Here is a 12,722-nt window from a genome sequence, read left to right as displayed (position 1 = left end):
GCTAAACGTCAAGGCTGCAGAGTCGTAGAAGGGAGATCGATAGACTCGCACAAACTACGCGCACGTTTATTTCTCCGTGTTCCCCAAAGTAGATCTTAAACATCAGCGATGCTTCTCCATCGGATAAACGTTCGCAAGATCCTTGCAGCAATCACTTGGAAACGCTAGTTTCTAGAAATTTGAATCCTTTGGGGAAACCGGGCATCAAACGAACCCTTTGCAATTCTCACGATTCCATAAACTTTGCTTCAAATTAATTCACGGATTCGTACCTTATCTGAAAGTCGAAGATTCTGGTCTTTAAAAAATATACATTCTTCATCGAAATATACAACAAAAATCTATCGATTAATATTAATTTTGTCTTTTTTTACTATCGTACTTATTCCATCTGATTTCTCATTCTGGACTTATTGGTCACGTATTTTCGTACCATCTCATGTACTTATCGTCTTTTATGATTCGTCCTAAAGATATTCATATTATAAAAAGAAATAGGAATAGCGTCCACGCTCCCCTGTTAGAGAAGATATCTATTATCATTCAACGTTTGTTTCATCTTACTCTCTATATTAAAAACATCATCGCTTACGATGACACATACACTAGATACGTAAACATGTCACCCATACACGTCAAGCATACATAAAATTTAAATTTACCGCATTCTTATTCGCTCTAAAAATATTATTTTAGGAAACATAGAAACAACAATCCACCAAATTTACGATCTTCCTCCCAATCGCAAAGAAATTCAATATCAAATTAAACAAAAGAAGAGTCAGATAGAAAAAAAAGACAGCAGGTTAAAACCAGCCAAAATTTTTTAATTTCCCAAATCTTCGACTTCTATCCTCACCCTTCGCTCTAAGGCCGGGTGCAGACGAGAGACATTTTGGCGCCGCGTCATACGTTTTTCATTATTTTCCCGATTGAAAACAACGTATATTGTACGACACAATCGCGGTGCCGTTGGAAGAGCAGAGAAACAAAGTTCTTCTGTCTCAGAAAAGAAACATACGCGTACATGTGTTTCCTCGTTCTTCCAACCCGCTGCCGCTACGACGATTTAACGCGTACCGCTCGTCTGCATCGGGTCTTACGTCTACGATACGTCAACGATAAACGCCAAACGCGAACTCAAATCTAACATGCAAAATATTCACCAATATGCGTAAACGATGTTCAGGAAGAACACGGCCGGCAAAGCATGATGGAACGAAGACGAGGCCAGCGTTGCACGTTTTTCAGGTGGCAAGGATGGGTGTTAAGGTCCCAGTGCTGTCGTCGCCACCGTCGAAAAATCCAAACCATCGCTCGTCTCTCACCCCCGGTTGTTATCGCCAGCGTGCCGTTCGTCGAATCAAGAAGATGTCATCGCAACGAGGAACGAGAGTCGCACCACGGCCAATCACGAGATGCGAGTGTCAGAGATGCAGTTGGAGAAGAGGAAGCAACCCATCAGGGAAACAACGAGCGTCGTCGTCGTCGTCGTCGCGTATGTTGCTCGCGTCTTGGCAGCCGTTGCTGCGACAGATGTTCCGCACGACGTTTGAGATACTCGACGACGAGTCGTTTGGCTCCGTTCTGTTGTTCGCGGCCGAAACGTGCCGGAATATTCGCCTCGCGAGAAGAGTTGCGCGCCCGCCGTGCACTCGTCTCTTTTGTCCTCTTCCTCCCTGAGGACGACGACTCGTACGACCTCCTTCTGCCGCTCTACGAGCCATGGTCGCGTTGGATCACCACTTAAAAGTCGTCTTGTAGCGTCAGAGCGAGCAGGACGCGTACGAAGGTTCGTTCTCAGGAAGGCAGAAGTCGCGAATGGATCTCCGTGTGTACGCGCGTGCTCGATCGCGAAGAACAGAGGTTAAACGAGATTGGAAACGAGATTGGATGACGAGATTGGTAGGGAGCATCGAGTTATATATAGAGTACCGATGATTGTAAGATAAATGACGCAAGGGTAGGATAACGAAGGGTAACGAGAATCGTATGCGTTCGTTTGGAAGTCGGGCAAAGAAGGGACGCGCGTAGACACGGAGCAGGGGCAAAGGAGAAAGAGCATCGCGCTATAGGTTGGCCGATCTTTTTTTATCGGAGACGCTGGATGGAAGGCGTACGGAGAAGTTGGCGTGGTAGTTGGTTGGAAAGTTGATCTTCTCGGAATCGAACATGATAAAGGAAGATTGTCGTTCGACTTCCTGTATGCGAGGCGAGTAACGATCGAGGCAAGAGACGAAGGATGGAAACCACGCTCGTGTGTGGTCTCCGGCAAAGAGAACGGTGATCAAAGCGAAGAAACGGAAATAATTTATACATGCCGATGAAAATGATTTGAAAGGAATGAGAATAAAAAGAAGGGAGAGGGTAATAAGGGAAGAATATAAGAAAAAATGATTTTCTCTTTTAAATCATTTTTATCGCGTATATACGTTGCTTCCGTTTCTTCGCTTTGCTTTCCGTTCTCTTTGGCGGAGACTGCTAGATCGTGGTGTTCCGCTCCTCCGGCAAAGAAGCAAAAGGGGGAAAGTAAAATAAAAGAAGAAAAATTTTAAGGCAGCTGGCCTGTCGGTACGGCGGAGCTTCCGGTTTTAGGATTCATTAGATTCTTAAGAAGTTCGCCCTGGTGGATGCACGGGCATCCCTCCGCGCGCGTAAAAAAATTGGGGGCGGGGATACTTAAATCGTAAGTCGAGCTAAGCTTTAGGATTAAGGCGTAAGTTATATCGGAGAATTTATTTAATATACGCATATATATTATATATATTATTAATTAATTAATTAAAATTATGATTATTACTATGAATTATTATTATGAATTATTATTACTATCGTTATTATTACTAATTATTACGATGATCATCGATACTATCGAATACGATACACGATGTTAATGATGATCATAATAATAGTTCTCGCAACACCTATGGAAGGGAACATCGCACGTCGAGCGAATCGTTTTCCGCCCACCTGCAAGCGAAACTGTTTCCTCCGCGGTAGCACACGTTGCGTTCGAACGAATTTAACCGGTTTATCGAACATCGACTAAGTCCGTACGTTTCTTTAGAATACGTTTAACCTCATCCTGTATTCCAGCAAAACTGACGACAGCTTCTGATCCTCGACCAGCTAATTCCGATTAATCAAATATTTCATAATTTCCAACGTAATATTCTCTCTAGGATTCGAATCGATTCTAGTTAGGAACGATATAATTAAACTTAAATAATCCATTTGAACTAATGAGAAGTGACGAATGAAAAATAATTGAAAGATAGAAGAAGCAAGATAAAGCGAAATGATTGAATTCAAGGTAAGAATTAGCTGGTACCGATCATGGACCAAGGTTTTCAAGGAATACGACCTAGAAATCCTTCCTTTAATCCCACAAATTCGCAAAAACCATTCACCCATCCCCAGAGAATCGTCATCGATGTTCTAAACATCGAGGATTCTCTTTAAACTAGAACGTGTGTTTCTCGTTGCCGCCAAAAAGAAAAAAAAGAAGGTGGCACGCACACTCAAACCAAGTGGATTTTAATCTCTGATCACTTGTGAGAACATCTTCCAAGTGTTTTAACTTTGTTCCCCTGACCAATCTACCCGGATGGGTATTTTAAATTCTCGTTCGACGAGAGCTCGATTCGCCGATTTCCATGCGACCGTGCTAACCGCGGACAGCGATTTCGCTTGAACGACGTCCACGAGACGGATCCGTGCATCGTATTTGTTCTCCGAGGATGATGACCTAGAACAGAGAGAAAGAAAAGAAATGGGTAAAATGGCACGCTCGACGAGGCAGAGGAATCTCTCGAGGCTTCGTGAGCCTCGACCGCGCATGAAGGATCTAATAGCACATATTATACAATTATATCGATAAGCCATGACATGTGTGCTCGTTTTGGACGTGCAATGCGTACACCTCAACCAATTTCCGAAGAGGCATTTTAACGCGAAAGGAAATTGCCGGGGACGTTCTCGAGAAGAGACGAAACAGGCGGAAATGGGGGAGAATGCTTGATCGATCCGTGCGTAGGTATTTACATTGTTTACGAGTTATCGTGGTCAAGAGGGGCGGCATGAGGGATGATAAAGCGAGGGAAAACGGGAATGCAATAACGGACAGAATGTTCGAAGTCCTCTGAATCGCGTGAAAATGGTTGAAGGGAAAGCAAAGGGAAAGGCCAAGCGAACAGACAAACGCATGACACGTCTAATAACGTTGATCCTCTATGATTTTAATGTGTGTTCTTGCTACTATCCGACGTAAGTCTGGGCCACAGCCACACGCTGTTCGAAACTGGTGCTGGAAGTGAAGCCTTTAATATCTTTGGAAGGATGTATCACGAAGGGGATCGTAGGGTGGACAGAATGGTGGGCGAATATCAGCGAATTGTCTCGTAGTTACGTCGTAGCTTTTATTTTTCTTTCTCTATTTCTTTTTCTTAAGGGTCTGCTGGACGCGAGAGACGTTTGAGAAATGGTGGAATCAAAGCGTTCCAAGGTGGATACTCGCGTGCCACAAAGTCTACCCGCGGAGAGATCGAACCTCGGTACACGTGACTTCCCAGTGGTTAGCTCTTCCTAGCTAAACGCGAGCGTGTTGAGTTCAAGCTGACGGGTATCAGTGCCAAACTATAATTCCTTTACGATTCTTGCGGTCTCTTCGCTCGAAGATCACCTGACCCCACTGTACGTAACTATAGTTCGTGAGACAGAGCGTAGATACGTAGCTAATTTTAATTGATCGATCGTTTTATGATTTGACCTTCGTTTTACAATTGTACATTGCGCGTATCGATCTTTCGCTTCAAGGTCGAATGTTTTTAAGAATCTCAATCGCGATGGCGCCATCTGTGTCGGTCGATGGAAAAACGACAGTTTCACGACGTTTCGTTTATTCCCTCCTTTTCTTTTTTCTAAGTTAATTGCTTCTCCTTCCTGTGCTATTTTGTATACTGTGAGTTGTATACTGAGTTCTCCACGTTTTCCCGTTATTTGTGACTCCCGAGTGCATGGCTGGCTGGCTCCTCCTTCATTCGTTGAAGCGTTCCCGCGCTTATCGTCGCGTCCCCGCGACGTCATCTCCCCCGGCCGTGGCCAGCTTCGTAAACGATTGCAGCCACGGGGGTGCGCCACGCTCCTCGTCGTGTAATATTTCTAGTAATAAAGCGGTTTCGCGATCGAGTCGCGGGCCTTTCTCGTCGTTTTCGCTGTTTTTTCTACCTCCTCTCTCTAGAGATCGATGAAAAGCGGAAGAGAGGACGAGCGGGTATCGCGACGAAAAGCATGCCACTGTGAAGGGAGAGCTAATGGAAAGTCACGTTAGGTGTGCAAGGGTTCGTAGCGAAATATTTAGGTGGAAGAAAAATTGGGGAAAAGACATGGTAGGAAAGAAGGTCACTTCCGGCAGCTAAATGATGACAGCGTGCAACAATTACGGTCTGAAACATAATAAAGATAATGAAAGAATATTATTATAATGAAAATGAATTAAATAAAATATATGTGTGTGTATATATATATATACAAAAAAATATATTGTGTATGTATATATAAACGCATGTACGTATAAATATATATATATCTCTTCTCACTATGGATAAAGATATACAGTGAATAATATAATTCTATCTCTCTTTGCTACCAAGTTGTACTTATTCTTAATTGATTTACTTGTACAAAAGAAATGTGTTAAATAATAATGAAATACAATTATATATAATATACAGCTATATAAATAATACATATACATAAATATAAATATATATATATATATATAAATATTATACATATGATATAGCGTTAATTAACTATTATTATGATTATTATTACGATCATTGTGAGATACGGTTATTCTTACTTATTTGATTATTGTCATTATATGATTATTCTTATTATTATTATCATGACTATTATATTGTATATCATTATTCCTATTAATTATTACCGTTATATCGTTAACGACGTTATCGATGCTATATTTAATATTCTCACATCGTCTCACTATCGAAACGCAAAAGAATAAAAAAAATATATATATATTACAAAGTACATAAGAAGTGTGAATGAGTGTTATACGGAGTGAAGAAAAAGAAATAAAAAAAGAAATCAGAGCCGTTGGTAAAGTTAATATACAACAAAACGTGTATATTATCTATTACTGCTGTTCGATATTGTGATGGTCGTTACAGCTGCGTTACGACGAGGGTGACACGATAATGGTGATTCAGGACCATGTAATCGAGAATCCACTTGTCCTCTGCTATACTAAAAGCTCGACTTTATCCGTCGCTTTCTGCTCGCACGATAATCGCGTTTCCCTGTTGTTTATCCTTTTCTTTTCCATTCTGTCTTTTTCCATTATACAAACAAACAGAATTCTTATATTCGTGTATAATAATAAAAAAAAAAATATAAATTTGTTCAGTGTGTGTTTTACCGTATCGCAAGTTTTGATTGTTCGTCTCTTCGCGCTAGATCCGCCATTTTTCGTCATGTGACGAGTCTACATTGTTTCGCGCGATGTTCCTCAGCTTCCGGTGTACGGTTCATTCAAATGTAATCTACTAGTTTACTCACGACGTCGAATATTTCTGTACGCATCATCGAATTTTCTATTCCCGTTGATAAACTCAACCTCTACCGATTTTTCATTTTCATCATCGAGAAATATCGTACTGAAAGTTCGCGAAACGGTAGTTATACACGAAAAAAAAGGAAGGAAAAAAGGGGATACGGATGATGATCCTTTTGGACATGTGTAAAATCAGAGGATAAAGAAGAACGCGTACAATTAAATAAGACACCTATGGCAATACCCTGTAATTAAGACGTGTACAGCGTCGAGCACAATTGCTAATCGAGTTTTACCATTAATTACCGTCGTTCCGCATACGTACAGTGTAGTACTTAATCGTTAGCGTTACCTAATTGCGCTCAAACAAAGGAAAATGGTGAAAGAGAAAAGAATGAAAATTGAAGAAAGGAAAAATATGCTAGAACGATGAATTTATTATCGGGGCCCTTGTTTAACGAAGCGTTTTTTTTTTTTTTTTCTTATATCGAGTGATAATAAAGCGGTAATCAAAAACAAACAATGCGAAACGATGAAAGAAAAGAAGAGATGGACAGAATTGATAATGATTCCTGAACGCGAACCGTGTCCCAACGTACGTTTTTATGCAGTCGCCTCTTTAAAACAAACATATTGTACATATTTGTGCGGGCGTTTTGCTCCTAACATGTATCGTGTCGTAGAAATCTTTTTAGATAGGTTAATGAAGAAAAATCCATAAAGGAATGAAGAAAGAAATCAATGATCGATCGTCGATAAATCGTTGAAAACCTTATCGACTCGGCTCGGATCATCGTGGATCGGTAACGATATTCCATAAGCGCGTGGATCGTTACCAATCCGCACGAGGGGTCGATCCTGTCACGATATAATCAGATTTAGTCGTTTGTTTCGATCTTATTGAACGGGTGTGTCAAAGTGCAATTTGTAACTGTGTCTACGATAGCAGGGCAAGCGCAATTATAGTTGCAATTATAATTGTACGATTTGTCGAACGAACGCGTACAATGCCGGTCATTTTTGCGTTATATGCCGAAGAATGAAACTTCTCGGTAAAAATACAGGATCGTCCTTTTTGACGGTCGTATCCTCCAATCAAATGGAAGATATCCGAGTATTAATCGGATTCTTCGAGAAAGGATACGATCATCGTTTGTTACACCCGAACCGTCCTCGTTTTCGTAATCACAGATCTACGTCGCTCTTTGCCTACGCGATTGATGCATTTTATCGATAAAGTAAATAACGCTGATTCAACGAACTTATCGACTCGAACTTGGTTACGTGTTTTTCTAAGCAATTTAAGAAGATGAAAAAGAGATGTTAAACGACATCTAGGAGAAAATAACAGAGGAAATGCATACGTCGGCGTGGCAAAGATCGCTAGAGAATGAAAGATGAAAAACGAGAACTGTATTATAATGTAGAAGCGTGTATATCGTTAAGCTTACGATTGGGATTGTCCCAAAGCCTTTCTCTTAGACTAACAATGTGCGCATCCACTGAAACATCCTCTCGACTCCCGGATCGATTCTCCCTTTTATTTTTCTCTCTCACATTCTGAGTCTCATCGTTGTACGAAAGAGTACGGGTATAATAACGTAACGTGCATTAAATATGTAACTTTACGCGATACGACATCCACGACTATATCACATGCTGGATCGTGTGCGCCACGTTCAGGAGAATCTGAAAAAGACCGTTGACGATAGTGTACCTTCTGTTGTACCATTCATTCAGAAAATATCTACATCTTCCTAGAATGTAGAACAAACGATAGACGAAAGAGACGTATGAAACATAGACACGTTGCATATTTTGTAATGGTTAAGCGATAAAGAAAAAACACAAAAAGAAAAATCGCAAACTTATGCACTAGAAAAACTAACGTGTAATATAATCGTGTATGTTTTTTAGTGACATATATAACTTTACGAATCGAACTTGATCGAATGGGAAATCGAGCAGCGAGGGTGGATCAGCGATCTCTTAGATTGTTACGAACTCGTTCGAGACACTTTTTGCCCCTCCGTGATACGAACAAGGAGAACAGCTAAAACGAGTATTTTACCATTTTATCTACATTTTTCAAAGACACGCACTCTTTTTCTCTATCTCTCTTTATATCTCTTTCTATTTCTGTCTAATGTTATTCCGCGATTTGTAGCGCCACCCGAAGTCATATGCGTCGATGTTTAGTATCTAGATTTTTCGATAAGAAAGGAAGTCGAAGGAAGGGCAGAACGAAGAAAGGGGAAAACATAAGAAATATCGAAAGAAATATCTGCGATTGCATTATTGATTATCAAGGAACCACATGTAAACGCTTTAATGAAAAATACACCTGAATTTTTAAGAATATTAAAAAGAAAAAGAAGAAAGATACCAAATACAATCTGCACCGGAAATTTTGCAGAGTTCCTTTTTTTCTTTAACGAATCTTCGAACAAATTAGATACCTTCGAAATGATGATGATAATAATAATAATAACAATAATAATAATAATAATAATAATAATAATAATAATAACGAAACTTCTCTTTCCAACACCTTGCTTCTCAAAGGACGCGACAAAGAGAACTTTTTTAACCATCTTCGTTAATTCTTCGAATTCTATCTGCCAAGGGAGGAAACCACGCAAGTAAAGAGAGAGCAACCGTTGTTCAGATACTCATCGAACCTCTTTCGATAATCAACAAGCAATACAATAGCCTCATTGGCGCGTACAACTCGATAAGATGGCGCACGTTCGGGGAACAGAATTTTTGCGATGACTTATAGACGGTTATATACATGTATATACGCATATAATATGTATACATACCGAGTTAAGTTACATGCATTCTCATCTCTTTTATATACATATATAGACACACACACGCACGCGCGCGCGCACACATACACACACACACACACACACACACGTAATAGAGAAGGAAAAAGAGCGGAGGTAGCGATATACACGATGAGACAGAACACAAGACCACAAACTAAATACTAAATATACATATAATATACGATATAATATATATAACCAGATGTTCAATAAAGGGAAACTTTTCCCGTACGAAGCGGATCCGCAAAATTTTGAAAGTATCTTGTCTCAAGAGGGAAAGGTTTCCCCATCGTTGAACGAATCCAATCGATTTAATATAATTTTGCTAAAAGGAAAAAGGAAGAAAAAGAAGAAGAGGACGAACCAAGAAAATTGAGAATCTGGGCACGTTCTTCGTGGTATTTGGCACGATGCCTGAAAGTTTTATGAAAGACAAATTTTTGCTACGTAGTACCGGATACCGTTCGATTGCTTCACTGCAGCGTTCGTTGCGACTCAATGACGAATTCGATCGATCGCGAGTCAAATCGGTTTTTCCCCCACATCCAGAAATTAGAAGTTCTCGACGATACCGAACAACGATTCTCTACCACAGAAATCTACGACGAGTTTGCGTGGTAAATTTTACGCGAGATAACCGCGTTTTCTCATTTTTCAAATTGCTTTCACGTAAGACAGATTCATGTACATATTTATGATAAGTTAGATCGAGGAAAAGCTTCCATGTTTCAAACAAAACGTCGTACAATGGTGCGAAATTTGTTTAATGTAAACACAATCGGTCGAATTCACCGACAAACCACTTTTATGTACCTGTTACGACTGATTATTGCGTATTATTGCCGCGACAGTAAATATATACATATACATATATAGAATTTTGTGTGTGCGCGTGTGTGTATATATCTATATACCATAACGGTTCACCGTTATTTTGTAATTATCGTTAAATGTCATTGACTGCTTGCTAACCGCCGATTTGTGATCCACCATTAATCTTATATCGATAATCGTATGTACATATCGAATTAACAAGGAAAACAAAAAAATTTTTTAAATATAAAAAAATATAGACGAAATATTTTAAATCGTTGTGTTGGAATCAGTTATATAGATCAAGGAATATAAGACTGGAACATAAAATTATAGACGAAGAGGATAGAGAACTTCCAATTGTATTTAAATTTGATTGATTACATTTCCACGCATCCTCTGCACTACTAATTATGAAAATTATTGATCAGTTTAATCACGATGTCCAATTTCTTATTAAAAAGATGATTAGATGATTACCCATGAATTCGTTAGAATTTATACAATTAATTAAAATGGAGATATTTTAATACGAAATACACTGCAATATTTTTTACTTTTACTATTTGTTATCGAAATAATGTTTAACTAAATATTTGGCACCATATTAACTGTCGTACTTCAAATAGTATTTCAATAAAAATTAGGCATAATTTACCTCAACACTTATCCCACAATGATCTCCTTAGTGACGGTATGTTACGTCTCTATATTCCTAGATTCATAAAAATGATGGCCAAGCGACAGACAGAAAACAGGCATTACGAATCGTCATTGGATGTATTGTCAACTTTTTCGTTTCTTCCGTATGCGAATAAAACTGCCTTTCCTATAATGGGAAGGGTAAAATCGATCGAATCAAAGGGTAAGAATCGTGAGTAAAGTATCGCGATGAAAGAGAGAGGTTGGTTGAGGTAGGAAAACGCACTTCGCCGCGATTTGAATTAATTTTTCCAGAGAAATCGTAGCCGTAGTCTTCGTTTCTCTCGTCAGTTTTATGCAATGATTACGGCGGATACACTTGTATATATCTACAATGCTCGAAAATAAAGAAAAGAGAACACAATGGACGTAATGATAGGTCAAACGACAAAGTAACGAAACATGATGTCATTTGAAGTATGTTACGTATGGTCCCCGTGGTTATAACGGATGTTTACTACGCAAATCAACGAAATCATCGTATTCGCACTGATCGTTCGATTGTTGTTGAGTACATTGTTGAATCGATTAGATAAGATACTACGAAATATGATAGGTTTGTTAAAGATGTATCCGCCTAGTTTGCACAAAACACTGCATGAATCATAATCGAACTTATATTCGCGGCATTCAAAGAATGACATTCAACGATAAAACTGTACATACGCACGTTTACTATTGTCTATTTACTATTACGAGAAATCTTATTCCTAAGACCTTCGACTACATATGTGATTTTATCGAAATGAGAATAATTCTGGTAATGGGGACGATGACAGTAACAACAACAACAAGAAAAATGCAACAAAAAAGCAAACTGCATTGCATATATTGTTTAGCGCCATTGTGAACTTCTATCCCTTCTTACGAGATAAGCATAACTATATTTGTTTATATATACATATACACGACAAACATACGTATAGAAAACATTACGACTATTATTATTATTACTATTATTCTTATTATTACCATTACGATGATTATCATTATTATTAAATATGGCCACTATGTCTATTATTATAATTATTATCAGTAAACGAAAAATGAAAACGATGAAGGTACGACGGATAATTGCTAAAAATTAAATGAAAGATCTTACTTATACATAATTATAAATACGTCATGATGACATATTCATAACAATTAATTATTATGATAAAGTAATAACATTATTATTATTACTATTATAAATAATACCCTATTCCCATTTGTTGTGAATGTTTACGTTGTTTTATGATATTCAGAATATTCTAAAAATAAAGTCTATAATTTCCACGAATACATTAGCGTTTCTTTCCTCCATCCTATCTCCCAGGAATTTTATATTAAATTCCAGATTATAGCAATCAAAATTGTGTTACAATACTAACGCGTTTTTTCAGTACAATCATATCAATACGTTTTACGTAACCTTAACTATACTTTAACCATCTTATTTATCTCACTTACGGGCATAATCATAGATTTTACAGATTAAACAGAAAATAATATTCGCATTAACTTAACTGCGCATAGGTATCGTCACTTCTAAAAATATCGCGTTGTTTTATGTTACTTCTAATAATATTTAATTACAATAGTTGCAATACTATAATTATTTTAAAAGATAAGAAGTCATGTAGTAATCCTTCTTCGGTATTTATATCATTCGAGATTATTAGACTGCGGATTTTTATGCAAATTTATATTTTTTTAAATATAATTAAAATGGTATATCCTTGATAAAATGATTATACGTAAATTGAATCGTGACTGCGTGAAATCCTAAGAAACGATGAAAAGAGTCATTT

At 38.2% G+C, this 12,722-nt stretch overlaps 1 protein-coding gene across 7 annotated transcripts in view; it reads left to right on the top strand.

Annotated features, from left to right (window-relative positions):
• The window catches only part of LOC122567226 (serine/threonine-protein phosphatase 2B catalytic subunit 2-like), a 232,276-nt gene extending 225,847 nt beyond the window's left edge, over nt 1–6,429 (top strand). For 6 of the 7 annotated variants that reach the window (XM_043725576.1, XM_043725583.1, XM_043725579.1 and 3 more), the window contains one exon: nt 1,252–6,429. The gene's annotated coding sequence lies outside the window, so the exon portion shown is untranslated. Of the gene's footprint in view, nt 1–1,189 lie in introns of all 7 variants that reach the window. The other variant, XM_043725577.1, reaches the window with a different exon arrangement.
• The last annotated feature ends 6,293 nt before the right edge of the window (nt 6,430–12,722 follow it).

The sequence above is a fragment of the Bombus pyrosoma genome, linkage group LG4, assembly GCF_014825855.1.
Source record: "Bombus pyrosoma isolate SC7728 linkage group LG4, ASM1482585v1, whole genome shotgun sequence".
In the NCBI taxonomy this organism is placed as follows: Eukaryota; Metazoa; Arthropoda; class Insecta; order Hymenoptera; family Apidae; genus Bombus; species Bombus pyrosoma.
The sequence above is the reverse complement of the archived record's forward strand: the minus strand, read 5'-3'. Positions and strand labels throughout refer to the sequence as shown.